The following is a 13,837-nucleotide window of genomic DNA, read 5'->3' as shown; positions in this document are numbered from 1 at the left end:
ATAAAGGTGGTGTCATCTTTGGTGGTGTCATCTGAGGTTATTGATATTTCTCCCAGCAATCTTGTTTCTAGCTTGTGCTTCATCCAGCCTGGCATTTTACATGTGGTGAAAAGAAAGAAAGTGAAGCTGCTCAGTCCTGTCTGACTCTTTGCGACCCTCCAGACAAGAGTACTGGAGTGGGATACCATTTCATTCTTCAGGGGATCTTCCTGATCCAGGGATTGAACTCATGTCTCCTGCATTGTAGGCAGACGCTTTACTCTCTGAGCCACCAGGGAAGTGACAGTGTGGTAGCCATAGGCATATATATCCTCAAGCATCAGGAGTCAGTGGTTATGAAGAAAAGGCCACCTGGGGCTGGGCTGGTATTCTCCAGGTAGTGGCTTGATTAAATTTGCAATATTAAATTTGTCAAAATTAAATTTGATTAAATTTGTCAATTCCCAGGAGTAATCAAGACCCCAGAAACTCTAAAATGAGAGACAGATAGCTTTAAGAATTCCTATTAATTTATAATGAGAAATGTAACCATCTGGGCTGCTAGGGTTTGTGTCAGCCTGACCACAGCCTACTCTCCAAGCCAGCAGGCTACAGGGGAAGCCAAATGATAATTAGAAACCCACTTTGTAACTTACCATGAGTGATCACTACGTCAGATTACTTTAAGCGTAAGGGTCAACCCATTTTCTCTGAGTGCAGAATGAGGAAAGACTAAAGAAGCCGCTCAGTCCCCATCATTTGAATGTGGTGAGTGTGGAATCAGAAGGAGAGGATTTATATTAATCAAATTGGTTATGCTAATCGGCTGCATCCAGCTGATAATGGGAATCAGGTTACTAAAGGGACTGGAGCACTGAAGTCCCATTGACTTAGGCTCCTTGGACTTGTCTGGATGGGATCCCAATTCTGCTTGTGCCTCACAAACTCCTTTTTCTATGTTCTGATGGTAGATCAGTGCTCTTCTGTAGCACCTATCTTAAATATATCAGTGTATTCAATCATATCACCATTCTGCTGATCTGAGATTTAGTTTGGTTTTCTTCGTATCTCTGTTCTGATCTGTTTTGTATTGCTCTCATAGTCTCAGAGTCTCTGCACTCGGGATGCTCTTGGATTATTCTCTGATGTCCTCCTTCTCCACATTCCAACTGCAGCAGCTTAAAAGTCAGCCTTGTTTGAAGGACCTTCCCTGAGCACTCATTCTAAAGAAGCCACTCAGTCCCCATCATTTCACTTTATTTTAGCTTGTGCATAATGCTCAAGGGCTTACTATTATAGTATATTTACTCTTTCTAGCTTTGTGTTTTAATTTTTGCTTGTCTCTCCCATTAGAAAATAAACTCCATGAAAGTAGAAACCTTGTCAGTCTTTCTCTCACTCTATTCCCAGCATCTGGAACAGGATCTGGCAATTAATAGGTTCTCATGAAAGCTTGCATGCTTCTTTGCTGAATGAATGGTCTCTCACAAGACCACTATTGCTTTTGTAATTTATAAGTTCTCAGGAACATCTTATTGAAGTCTCAAACAATATGACACAGTTATCTTCTTAGAAAATGAACTTGGCCAAGAAGCTACAAGTCTTGATCAGTCCTCAGTGGGTGTGAGGCTCATGCAGTAAAGGGGAAGGTTGGAGAGAATGTTCAGAAATGTCACCCAAGTGATCATTCTCCTGCAGTGAAGGCTCACTCAACAGCGGAAGCAGATGTCTCTAAATACTCAAATACTACCCAGATAATAGACAAGAGATTCTCCAGGAAACTATGGCATTTACTAAGCAAGAGAATAGTTTGATGCATTGGTGCTATGGCCTTAAAGTATTAGGATGAAATATAATCCTGTAAACCAAGGGGAATGGCAGACAAGGTCAGGCCAGTAAAGAGCTAAGGCTTTAATATTCCCAAGATATTTGCATTTCATCAGATTTCAGAGCCTTTCTTCAGAGTCAGAAAACGCCACCCCTCCCCTCATCATAGGGTACTCGTCTCTCATTGGGTAGGGGCAAATCTCAAAAGGAATAAAATAGACCCCTGTATAATGGTGAGGGAGACTGGATTTTCTAATGTGCTGTCCAGGAGAGAGGTTACTGATAAGGAACCCGTAAGGTAGGTGACGATTATAAACATTGATTTATTTTACCTTTATCAGGCCTTTTGCAGTAAGATTCCAGGCATAAACAGTCATGCTGACATTATTTGTTTCATGGAAATAAGAATATGAATAGACGTGATAAAAGCGTGCAATTGGTAGAAGGCAGTCTTTCCTCTGCTGTCTTAAATCCAATTTTTGTATTGATTTTTTGAAGTGTGGAAGGTTGTGGTATAGAGTATAAAATCATTCTTAATTTTAAAGTCACTAAGTTTGTCAGTATCTGTGAGATAAGTAGAATAAATAAATTCTAAATGGAGATTATAATATATTGATATTACTGGGGTTAAGCTACATATTTTTTGTTCCATGTGATATTTAACTTCCTTTCAGAGATGAAGGTCTTAAAAATCAGGTTTTGTTTAGATTACCATTTTGTAGTATATCTTCAGTTAAAATAATGTAGGAAGTTGTATCAAAAATGTGGTTTCTATCATAACAATTGTTTGGTGAGGAGAAAAGATAGCTTGCTTTTAAAAATATGTTATACCTGTGGTATTTTAGGGAACAATTATGAATAATAATAAAAACTTAATACACATTTAACTCTTCTGATAGAATTAGTGGAACATTATATTTCTAGATCTACTGGTCGTTTTATTTTCACTCTCTCTGTAAAGGATTTATAGTTCATGAATAAGAATTAACTACCGGCTTAAACTTGACTTGAGGGTTTGTAGGACATATACGAATTTTTATATATTATGTTTTTCCTAACACTGTTTTAGGTAAATCATTGTGGCCATCTATTTGGATATTAAATACTACTTGCATTTTTGAAATTACATAAAGAACTCTGTCATTTATTTTTCTAATTTGAAGAAGCCAATTTTTCTAATAACATATCTGCATTAAAAAAAGATAAGGAAAGGAAATACCATGCTTCTGTGAGAATGAAGTCAGGCAAGTCATTAAACAGAAGAAATCTTAACTGAAGATCTTTCTAAGAAATAATTTTCTCTCTGAAATTCATACTTCATTCATTCCTCTTCTTTCCTTCCTCCTTAAGTCCACTGGCAGAGGTCTAAAATGAAACTAATTGTTTTATGTTTTGATCTTTAAAGATACAATTAACTAGAGATATACAAATAGATACAAAATACTTTAAAAAGCCAAAGATAGGAAAGAAGATATTCAATTCAAACATCACATCCTTTATCCCATATCTTTTATTGTTGAATGAAAACCGGACACTTGACTGCTTTCTCCAGTTTCTAGGATTGATGAGATATTAAGCAAGAGTCCATACTAAAAACGAAACTTTATTTTCATTTGTGTGATACCTATTGTAGTGATATGACATTTACTATAATTTAGTCTTGCTGGATCACTTATAAGATTTGAAATCTAAGGGCTTTGTACAATCTCCTTCCAAGTGTTTTAATTGACATTCTGCTATAATGAACCCCACAGACCATTACCTGGCTAATTGCTTGAGTTACAGTGCTTATACAATGCCATTCTTTGTCCTTGGTCTTTTGGGGTATTAAATAGCATGGCTGTCCTGAAAGAGGAAGTGACTGCTGGTGTGCCTGTAAAGCATTAACTTCTTGGTAGCTTTTTCAGAGACAAACTCTCTTCTGTTCTTCTCTGGGCTAATACCAAACCTGATGATTATCAGAAATCCCTGTTATTCTGGGATTCTCAGCTCTCTCTAGGAGAGTCCTTGACCTCTAAAGGGTCTTCCAGAGCTACTACCACAGGCAGAGCTTTCCTTGACCTGCCTCTCAAGTCCTGGATCAGGTGACAAAATAAGGATGAAACAGTATTTAGTTCTCGAGTGGTATGATTAGACAGGATTTGTTAGGAAAAGAGTTTTAACGCTTTAGAACTAGGGCTTCCCAGGTGACTCAGTGGTAAAGAATCTGCCCACAAATGCAGCAGATGTGGGTTCAGTCCATGGGTCAGGAAGATACCCTAGAGAAGGAAATAGCAACCCACTCCAGTATTCTTGCCTGGAGAATCCCATGAACAGAGGAGACTGGCGGGCTACTGTCTCAAAAGAGTCAGACACAACTTGGCAATGAAACAACAACAACTTTAGAATTAGAAAAGTGTTGATCACCAGCTCATCTAGTCCAAACTCATTGTCTTTTATTTATTTATTTAAGTTTTAAAAGCAGCTTTATTTAGATATAAATCACAAATCATAACACTCATCTTTTTTTTTTTTTTTTTAATTAATCTTTTGGATATTAACCCAGCCCCAAGTTTTTTTTTTTTTTTTTTTAATTTTAAAATCTTTAATTCTTACATGCGTTCCCAAACATGACCCCCCCTCCCACCTCCCTCCCCACAACATCTCTCTGGGTCATCCCCATGTACCAGCCCCAAGCATGCTGCACCCTACGTCAGACATGGACTGGCGATTCAATTCTTACATGATAGTATACATGTTAGAATTCCCATTCTCCCAAATCATCCCACCCTCTCCCTCTCCCTCTGAGACCAAAAGTCCGTTATACCCATCTGTGTCTTTTTTCCTGACTTGCATACAGGGTCGTCATTGCCATCTTCCTAAATTCCATATATATGTGTTAGTATACTGTATTGGTGTTTTTCTTTCTGGCTTACTTCACTCTGTATAATTGGCTCCAGTTTCATCCATCTCATCAGAACTGATTCAAATGAATTCTTTTTAACGGCTGAGTAATACTCCATTGTGTATATGTACCACAGCTTTCTTATCCATTCATCTGCTGATGGACATCTAGGTTGTTTCCATGTCCTGGCTATTATAAACAGTGCTGCGATGAACATTGGGGTACATGTGTCTCTTTCAATTCTGGTTTCCTCGGTGTGTATGCCCAGAAGTGGGATTGCTGGGTCATAAGGGAGTTCTATTTGCAATTTTTTAAGGAATCTCCACACTGTTCTCCATAGTGGCTGTACTAGTTTGCATTCCCACCAACAGTGTAGGAGGGTTCCCTTTTCTCCACACCCTCTCCAGCATTTATTGCTTGCAGATTTTTGGATCGCAGCCATTCTGACTGGTGTGAAGTGGTACCTCATTGTGGTTTTGATTTGCATTTCTCTAATAATGAGTGATGTTGAGCATCTTTTCATGTGTTTGTTAGCCATCCGTATGTCTTCTTTGGAGAAATGTCTATTTAGTTCTTTGTCCCATTTTTTGATTGGGTCGTTTATTTTTCTGGAGTTGAGCTGCATAAGTTGGTTGTATATTTTTGAGATTAGTTGTTTGTCAGTTGCTTCATTTGCTATTATTTTCTCCCATTCCGAAGGCTGTCTTTTCACCTTGCTTATATTTTCCTTTGTTGTGCAGAAGCTTTTAATTTTAATTAGATCCCATTTGTTTATTTTTGCTTTTATTTCCAGAATTCTGGGAGGTGGATCATAGAGGATCCTGCTGTGATTTATTTCTGAGAGTGTTTTGCCTATATTCTCCTCTAGGAAACTGGTCAACCACTTGTAAAAGAATGAAACTAGATCACTTTCTAACACCGTACACAAAAATAAACTCAAAATGGATTAAAGATCTAAATGTAAGATCAGAAACTATAACACTCATCTTTTAATGAACACAATTCAGTGGTTTTTAATGTATTCAAAGTTGTGCATTCATTACCACTATAAACTTTTTACAAAATTTACTTACTTTTTAATTGAAGGATAATTGCTTTACAGAATTTTGTTGGTTTCTGCCAAACATCAACATGAATCAGCCACAGGTATACATATGTCCCCTCCCTCTAGAACCTCTCTCCCATCTCCCTCCCCATCCCACCCCTCTAGGTTTTTACAGAGCCCCTGTTTGAATTCTCCAAGTCATACAGCAAATTCCCATTGGCTATCTGTTTTACATATGGTAATGTAAGTTTCCATGTTACTCTCTCATCTTCTCCTCCCTTCCCCTCCTGCCTTGTGTCCATAAGTCTGTTGTCTATGTCTGTGTGGTAAACTGACTTGCCCCCGGTCTCTCACAGTTGTTAGTGACCTAGGTTCTTGGCTCCATTTTGTGGAATTACCAGGATCCAGATCCATGATAAAGTCTTAGAAACTAATGCCAAACTGTGGAGTTAGAGCAAAGCAGGAAAGTGCTAGTATGAACATGTCAGTATGATCTGGAAGGATGCAATGTGGCTAATATTCTTGTTTCCTGCCTTTATTTGGCCAATGGTGTGGGTCAGTGACAATGACCTTATGAGTGATGAGGAGTAATTAAGGGTTTTTCAAGAATTTTTGAAACTGTTTCAGAAGCAGAATAAGAACCATTACCTACAGGCCTAGATTGACTTCTCCTGATAACTTCCGATTACAATGTTTCTATGAGGCCTCTGCTGCTGCTGCTGCTGCTAAGTCGCTTCAGTCTTGTCCGACTCTGTGCGACCTCATAGACAACAGCCCACTGGGCTCCCCCCTCCCTGGGATTCTCCAGGCAAGAACACTGGAGAGGGTTGCCATTTCCTTCTCCAAAGCATCAAAGTGAAAAGAGCAAGTGAAGTCGCTCAGTCGTGTCCTACTCTTCTCGACCCCATGGACTGCAGCCTACCAGGCTCCTCCGTCCATGGGATTTTCCAGGCAAGAGCACTAGTGGGGTGCCATCGCCGTCTCTAGCCTTGATCTAAGAGGCTAGGCAGCTTTGATACTAGTTCAGATTCTAGTTGGCATCATAGAGACTGATATCTTTGGTTATAGATATAATGTCTGTTGGCAAGCACAAACTTCTGGCTTTCCTAATGTTGTTTGTAAAACAATCAGAGCACTGGAATAGGTTTGGAACTCTGGATCTGAAAAATAAAAAAGGAGATCTGAAGCACTGCAATTTCTTCAGAAATTGGAGACAAATGGACGTTTTGCAACTGGAAATCTTTTTTTTAAATAATAAAGCATTTATTTCATGCCATATCATTCATGCCAAATATATTTACTTTCATATTTGAGTTCCTTACATATGAGCATGTGAGTAAGCTGATAAAAAGATCTTTTAACAGCAAAGCAATCAGTAGAAGGTAATCTGCTACTGATGAAAAATTTAATCTATCCTGTTATCTGAAAAACAGCTTCTGCTTCGAAGAAAAATTCCTTTTCTCTCTTTCTTTTTAAATTGAAGTATAGTTGATTTACAATGTTTCAGATGTACAGCAAAGTGATTGACTTACATATACATATACTTTTTAAGATACTTTGCCATTACAGGTTGTTACAAACTCCTTTTACATCCTTCAATCTGCTAGATTCTGTATCCTGAAGCTTCCTTAGAACCTCCCTCTAAGGGAACCTCTGGCTAATTTTCAAGCATACCTGATGCAGCAGGAGTGAGCTGACTCCCACACCTTTCCACAATTCCCCACTGAAGAACACCCCACAACAGACATTCTGCTTGGTCTCCAGAAAGGGGAAGTGGTTTGCTTAGGTTTGGTTATACTGATTTAAATGGGTGTCTAAATAACCCACGTCAAGGACGTGGAAAAATTTAAGTGAAATCTCTACTTCGTGAAGAAAGTTCCTAATATGGAACCCCTTTTGGTTCCACCACACATTTTTGTTAACATTCCAGAACTATGGGCACGGGGAAATTTTAAGTTCAGTTTTTCAGTAGCAACTTTGATAGAATTATTAACTGCCAGCAGGACCAACTCATAAACAAGTAAGTGAAAAAATCAATGATGTTTGGACCCCATTTTTTTTTTCTTTTTTAAAAAGAATCAATGGACTTTTGAAAAATCAATGGACTTTATCTTTTCTAGTAGTTACAGTTTTACAGAAAATTGAGCAGCAAAAGTACAGGGTCCCATGTACTCATCTCCCCACCCCCATACACTGTTGTTATTCAGTCACTTAGTTGTGTCTGACTATTTGCAATCCCATGGACTGCAGCATGCCAGGCTTCCTTGTCCTTCACCATCTTGCTTGCTGTTGGAGCTTGCTCAGACTCATGTCCATTGAGTCAGAGATGCCATCCAACGATCTCATCCTCTGTCATCCCCTTCTCCTCCTGCCTTCAATCTTTCCCAGCGGGTCTTTCCAATGAGTCAGCTTTCACATCAGGTGGCCAAAGTACTGGAGGTTCAGCTTTAGTATCAGTCCTTCCAATGAATATTCAGGATTGATTTCCTTTAGGATTGACTGGTTTGATCTTGCAGTCCAAGGCACTCTCAAGAGTCCTCTCCAACACCATAGTTCAAAAGCATCAATTCTTTGGTGCTCAGTCTCTTTATGGTCCAACTCTCACATTCATACATGACTACTGGAAAAACCATAGCTTTGACTAGATGGACCTTTGTCAGCAAAGTAATGTCCACTTTTTAATGTGCTGTCTAGGTTTGTCACACACTGTAACCCACTGCCTTTTACAATTAGTGGAAGGTATCTGCCTGCAAAGCTGGCTCATTGTCACCCATCTAGTCACACTGTCCCTTTTCTTACCTCCTTTCTCTTTCTCCATAAAATAGGGAAACCACTATAGCAGACACACTCATGACCAATTGAATTTGTTTAGTTTGAACAATTTTTATTGAAAGGCATCGGTATACAACAAATATAATTACCAGGACAATTTTCAATGTTATAGCACTAGACCCAATATTATGAGTAATATTTTGGAACCATCTTCTAGGGTTTAGTCTAGATAACTGATCAGCTAGCTGTTTAGTTAAAGTTTTCAAATTATTGGAAGAGGGCAGACTTTTAGAGAAGGTTTTAAAGATTTTTTTTGGTAACAACTGTATATTTAGGGAAGCATTATCACGTATGTCTTATAAATGAAATTTGATTTGTTTCTAGTTGTAGGCACTATAGTAAAATCGAACAGGAGTAATACAAAATTGGATAGAATTTTAAACACATTTTAGTATTACTTGTTTTTGTAAATCTATTAATTGATTTCTGACCCATTTGATGGCTGTTTTTAGTTCCTGAATTTTATCTTGAATTTTCTCATCTATCTGAGTCTGAGTGGCCCACATAGTATGAGCATCTTTGGTCCAATTTTGAATAAAATTTTGTGTTTGAATTGAGGTTTGTAAAGCAATGTCTGTGACAGCGGCAGTAGTGCAGATGGCTATCAATCCTAAAATGCCAAGAATTAACCAACAAATTAATCGTTTAGATCCCTGGAGTGATTTAGTAAGTAGATAGGAGGCAAGTCCTGCCATGGGATCCTCCTCCCAGGGTCGTTGGAGATTTACTGGTAACCACAGATTACGTCGAGATTGAAGAATCAAAAGGGATTCATTTTTCAAAGAAACAGAGGAATTAAGACAAATATACAATTTGCAATCTATATAAGTCACAGAATGTAAAGTCTTATTAAATTGCAAGTTCCCTATAGCAATAACAAAAGGAAGAGGAACAGAAGCTTGTATGAAATATGAATGATTATAATGAAAGGAATAGTTACTATGACTACGGCTGGTCTCCATGAAACATCCAGTCCAAGTTCCAAGTTCTTCGGTGTTTGTAGCAACTTTCTAGATATGCCATTGTTCATGCCCAATCTGTTTATCGAGGATGATTTGAGGGCAAGGGGGTGCCATTTCACTGTCAAGCTAGCCAAGAAGTCCTTTGTCATGGTAATGTTTCATCATAGTATTAGTAACCTTTTATGTTACTTGAGTAGCATAATCACATACAGTGTTGTTAATATCATCTGAGCAGTTAGATAACCACATACCATGGGGTTCCCAATCAACAATGGTGTTCAGTTCAGTTCAGTCACTCAGTCGTGTCTGACTCTTTGCGACCCCGTGAATCACAGCACACCAGGCCTCCCTGTCCATCACTAACTCCCAGAGTTCACTCAAACTCACGTCCATCAAGTCGGTGATGCCATCCAGCCATCTCATCCTCTGTCATCCCCTTCTCCTCCTGCCCCCAATCCCTCCCAGCATCAGAGTCTTTTCCAATGAGTCAACTCTCCTCATGAGGTGGCCAAAGTACTGGAGTTTCAGCTTTAGCATCATTCCTTCCAAAGAACACCCAGGGCTTATCTCCTGTAGAATGGACTGACTGGATCTCCTTGCAGTCCAAGGGACTCTCAGGAGTCTTCTCCAACATCACAGTTCAAAACCATCAACTCTTTGGCGCTCAGCTTTCTTCACAGTCCAACTCTCACATCCATATATGACCACAGGAAAAACCATAGCCTTGACTAGATGGACCTTTGTTGGCAAAGTAATATCTCTGCTTTTGAATATACTATCTATGTTGGTCATAACTTTTCTTCCAAGGAGTAAGCGTCTTTTAATTTCATGGCTGCAATCACCATCTGAATGATCTCCCTCAGTTCAGTTCAGTCGCTCAGTCGTGTCTGACTCTTTGCGAGCCTGTCTCTTAGCCTGTCTTGATACCAAATGGGCAGAGGAAGAGAAGTGTCCTTTAATACCTTGAAATGTTTTCCTGCTCTTGTCAAGATATCTCCTTGTGGCAAGTTTAAAAAATTTAAAACAAATAAAGCTGTATTAACAATAGTTATAGGATTAAAGAATATCTTGTGTTGGAATCTAGTAAAATCTGCTCTGATAGGGAAGATAGAATTGTTTTTGTGTATTCCTCCTTTTAAATTTTTTTAATTTGTAGTTTTAGTGTGTGATGTATTTGTCTAACTATGTCTTGTGTTTGTGGAATACAAGGAATGTCTGTAATATGTTTGATAGAAAAAAGATTGTAAAAATTGTTTGCATTTTTTAGAAATAAAAGCAGGGCCATTGTCTGCTTTAATGGAACTAGGTGTTTTCATTATTGTGAAGTAAGCTAACAGGTGGGTTATAACATGTTGTGTAGCTTTACCTTGAAGAAGTGTGGCCCATATAAAAGAAGAATTTGTATGAATACAGACATGTGAAAAAGAAGATGGAGAAAGTTTAGGGCAATGAGTCACATCTATTTGCCATAATTTATTGGGTTGTAATCTTTGAGGATTGATATCTTGTGTAACTGGTCAAAGACATAGGGGTCTACAAGCAGAGTAATTATTAATGATTTTTTTTAGCATGGCAGTATGGAATTTTAAAAATCTGGTGTAAGGAGCCAGCATTATTATGTAATAGAGCATGTTGTTTTTGGGGAGTAGCAAAAGAAATAAGTTTACCAGCTTGTTTATTACCATGAGTAACTTCTTTAACTTTTTAAAGGCCTGTTAAGAGATGCCATTTGTTAGTTGTTTTTTTTTTTTAAATTACACAATGGGAGAATTTTAAGGGGAACAAGATTTTTCAATATGCTTTAATTTTAATTGTTTATCGATAAGTTCCTTAGCAGCCATTAATTTCTCTTTTGTAAGGGGCCACTGCTCTGTCTAAATAGGCTCGTCACTTTTTAAAGTTATTTTAGTAATTGTATTGTTTGCTGAAGGAGATCAGCCCTGGGATTTCTTTGGAAGGAATGATGCTAAAGCTGAAACTCCAGTACTTTGGCCACCTCATGAGAAAAGTTGACTCATTGGAAAAGACTCTGATGCTGGGAGGGATTGGGGGCAGGAGAAGGGGACGACAGAGGATGAGATGGCTGGATGGCATCACTGATTCGATGGACATGAGTTTGAGTAAACTCCAGGAGTTGGTGATGGACAGGCAGGCCTGGTGCTGCAATTCATGGGCTCGCAGATAGTCGGACACAACTGAGTGACTGAACTGAACTGAGCTGAACTGATGTCTATAAGGATTGTTTTTGATCTGTACTGTTGAATCCATCTGTCCACATATCTTCAGAGGAGTTCATCGAAATGTAAGGTAAAAGAAATAATTGAGCAATTTTATCCCCCTTATTAAATTGTCATAATATCTGCTGCCACTGCTGCTGCTGCTAAGTCACTTCAGTCGTGTCCGACTCTGTGCGACCCCATAGACAGCAGCCCACCAGGCTCCCCTGTCCCTGGGATTCTCCAGGCAAGAACACTGGAGTGGGTTTCCATTTCCTTCTCCAATGCATGAAAGTGAAAAGTGAAAGTTAAGTGGCTCAATAGTGTTCGACTCTTAGCGACCCCATGCACTGCAGCCCACCAGGCTCCTCTATCCATGGGATCTTCCAGGCAAGAGTACTGGAGTGGGGTGCCATTGCCTTCTCCGCATAATATCTGAGATGACATCATAATTTGAATGTTTCTCTTATAATCTGAATCAGTTACTCCAGGGTGAACAGTAATTTCTTTAGAAGCAGACTAGATTGGCCTAGTAAAAGACGGAAGGGTTGTGACGGTAGGGGTCCAAAAAGTCCGTTAGGTATTTTAAAAGGGACTGTTTGAGGAAAACGGAGATAATCATTTAGGTCTGGTATATCGACAGCAGCACTGTCGGATGTTGAGGATTTGAGGGAAATGATGGAGTTTGTCCCTGGTTTTTGTTGATGGGGACCTGGGGAGTCCCCCATTTGGAGTTTCCTGAAATAGGCTTTTCTTCAACATCGTATTTAGACTGGCATTTTCTGGCCCAATGTGTTCCCTTATGGCAACAAGGGCAAACTCTTGGAGGTTTTTTTTTAACAGTTTTATTTTTGTGTGTGTGTTTTTAAGGACAATCTTTTAAAATGTGTTTTATCTCCACATGTAAAACATCTTTCATTTTTCTTTTTAAAGGCAGCAGCCATTGTTTTAGCTAGCATTTGCATTTTTTGAGTTTTTGATCTTAAATTGTGACAAGCCTTTAAATAGTCAATAAGTCTCAGTCTCGTGAATTGGAGCGATAGCTCTTTGACATTTTAAATTTGTATTCTCATAAGCAAGCAGTTTTTTTTTTAGTTGTCTTTTGGCTTTTTCTCAGATAACACTATGGGAAATCGCAAATTTCAATCTAGCTAAAAAATCAGCATAGGCTTCATTAGGTCCTTGAAATATTTTTGTGTAGCTGCCTTTATGTTTTCCCTGAGGAGTAATTTGATCCCAGGATTCAAGGGAAACTTTTTAAAATTGTTCATGTAATAAGGGAGTGCATTGTATTTGGGCTTCTACTGCATCAAACTGTCTTGTACTGGTTAACATTTCAAAAGTAATATGGTTTTGGGGAGCGCCAGCTCGAGCATTAGAATTGGCATGATCTCGGGCTACATCCTGAAACCACATTGTCCACTGAAGATATTTTTCTCACTTAAGAAGAGCCTTTATCAAAAGTCATCAATCATAAGGAACAAAATTTCCAATAGAAGATGTCATAGCATTTAAAAGATTTTTAGTAAAGGGCGAATGAGGGCCATACATAGTTACAGATTTTTTAATTTGTTGTATGAGAGAAAAAGCAAAGTCTTCTTATTGAGGTATAATTTGTTCTTGAGCGTTAGGATTTCTTAAAACAGGAAACGTGGAGAAGTCATCAGCCTCAGAGACTCGAGTTTATAAAGCCAGCAATTCAGAAAGCCTTCATCGTGAAGGAGACTGTGTTTTTTCATAAATACGAGTGCCATTATCAGAGTCATTTCATCTTAGAGTTGAGAGGACTTTTGGTTTGGTGCCTGTTGTAAGAGGAGGAGGAGCACTTGGGGCAACTGGAGCAGTGTTGGTGGGAAAATTTTGAAATATTTTATGTTGTTCTAACTGGGCCTTTTGTAAAGTTTCATCATCTAATTTATATTCATGTAACAAGTGTTTTGCCTGTTGTTGAGTATCAGGGGGGCTAGGATTTCCTCGAAATGGCAAAATTACAGCTTTAATGAGGGCCCATGAAGGCCAGAAATCTATTGGAATATTTTTTCCCATCTTGTGGCTCATTTAACATTTTTTTTTAATCCGGTTCTAAATCTCT

This window comes from Ovis canadensis, chromosome 1, assembly GCF_042477335.2.
Source record: "Ovis canadensis isolate MfBH-ARS-UI-01 breed Bighorn chromosome 1, ARS-UI_OviCan_v2, whole genome shotgun sequence".
Lineage (NCBI taxonomy): Eukaryota > Metazoa > Chordata > Mammalia > Artiodactyla > Bovidae > Ovis > Ovis canadensis.
This window is presented reverse-complemented; position numbering follows the sequence as displayed.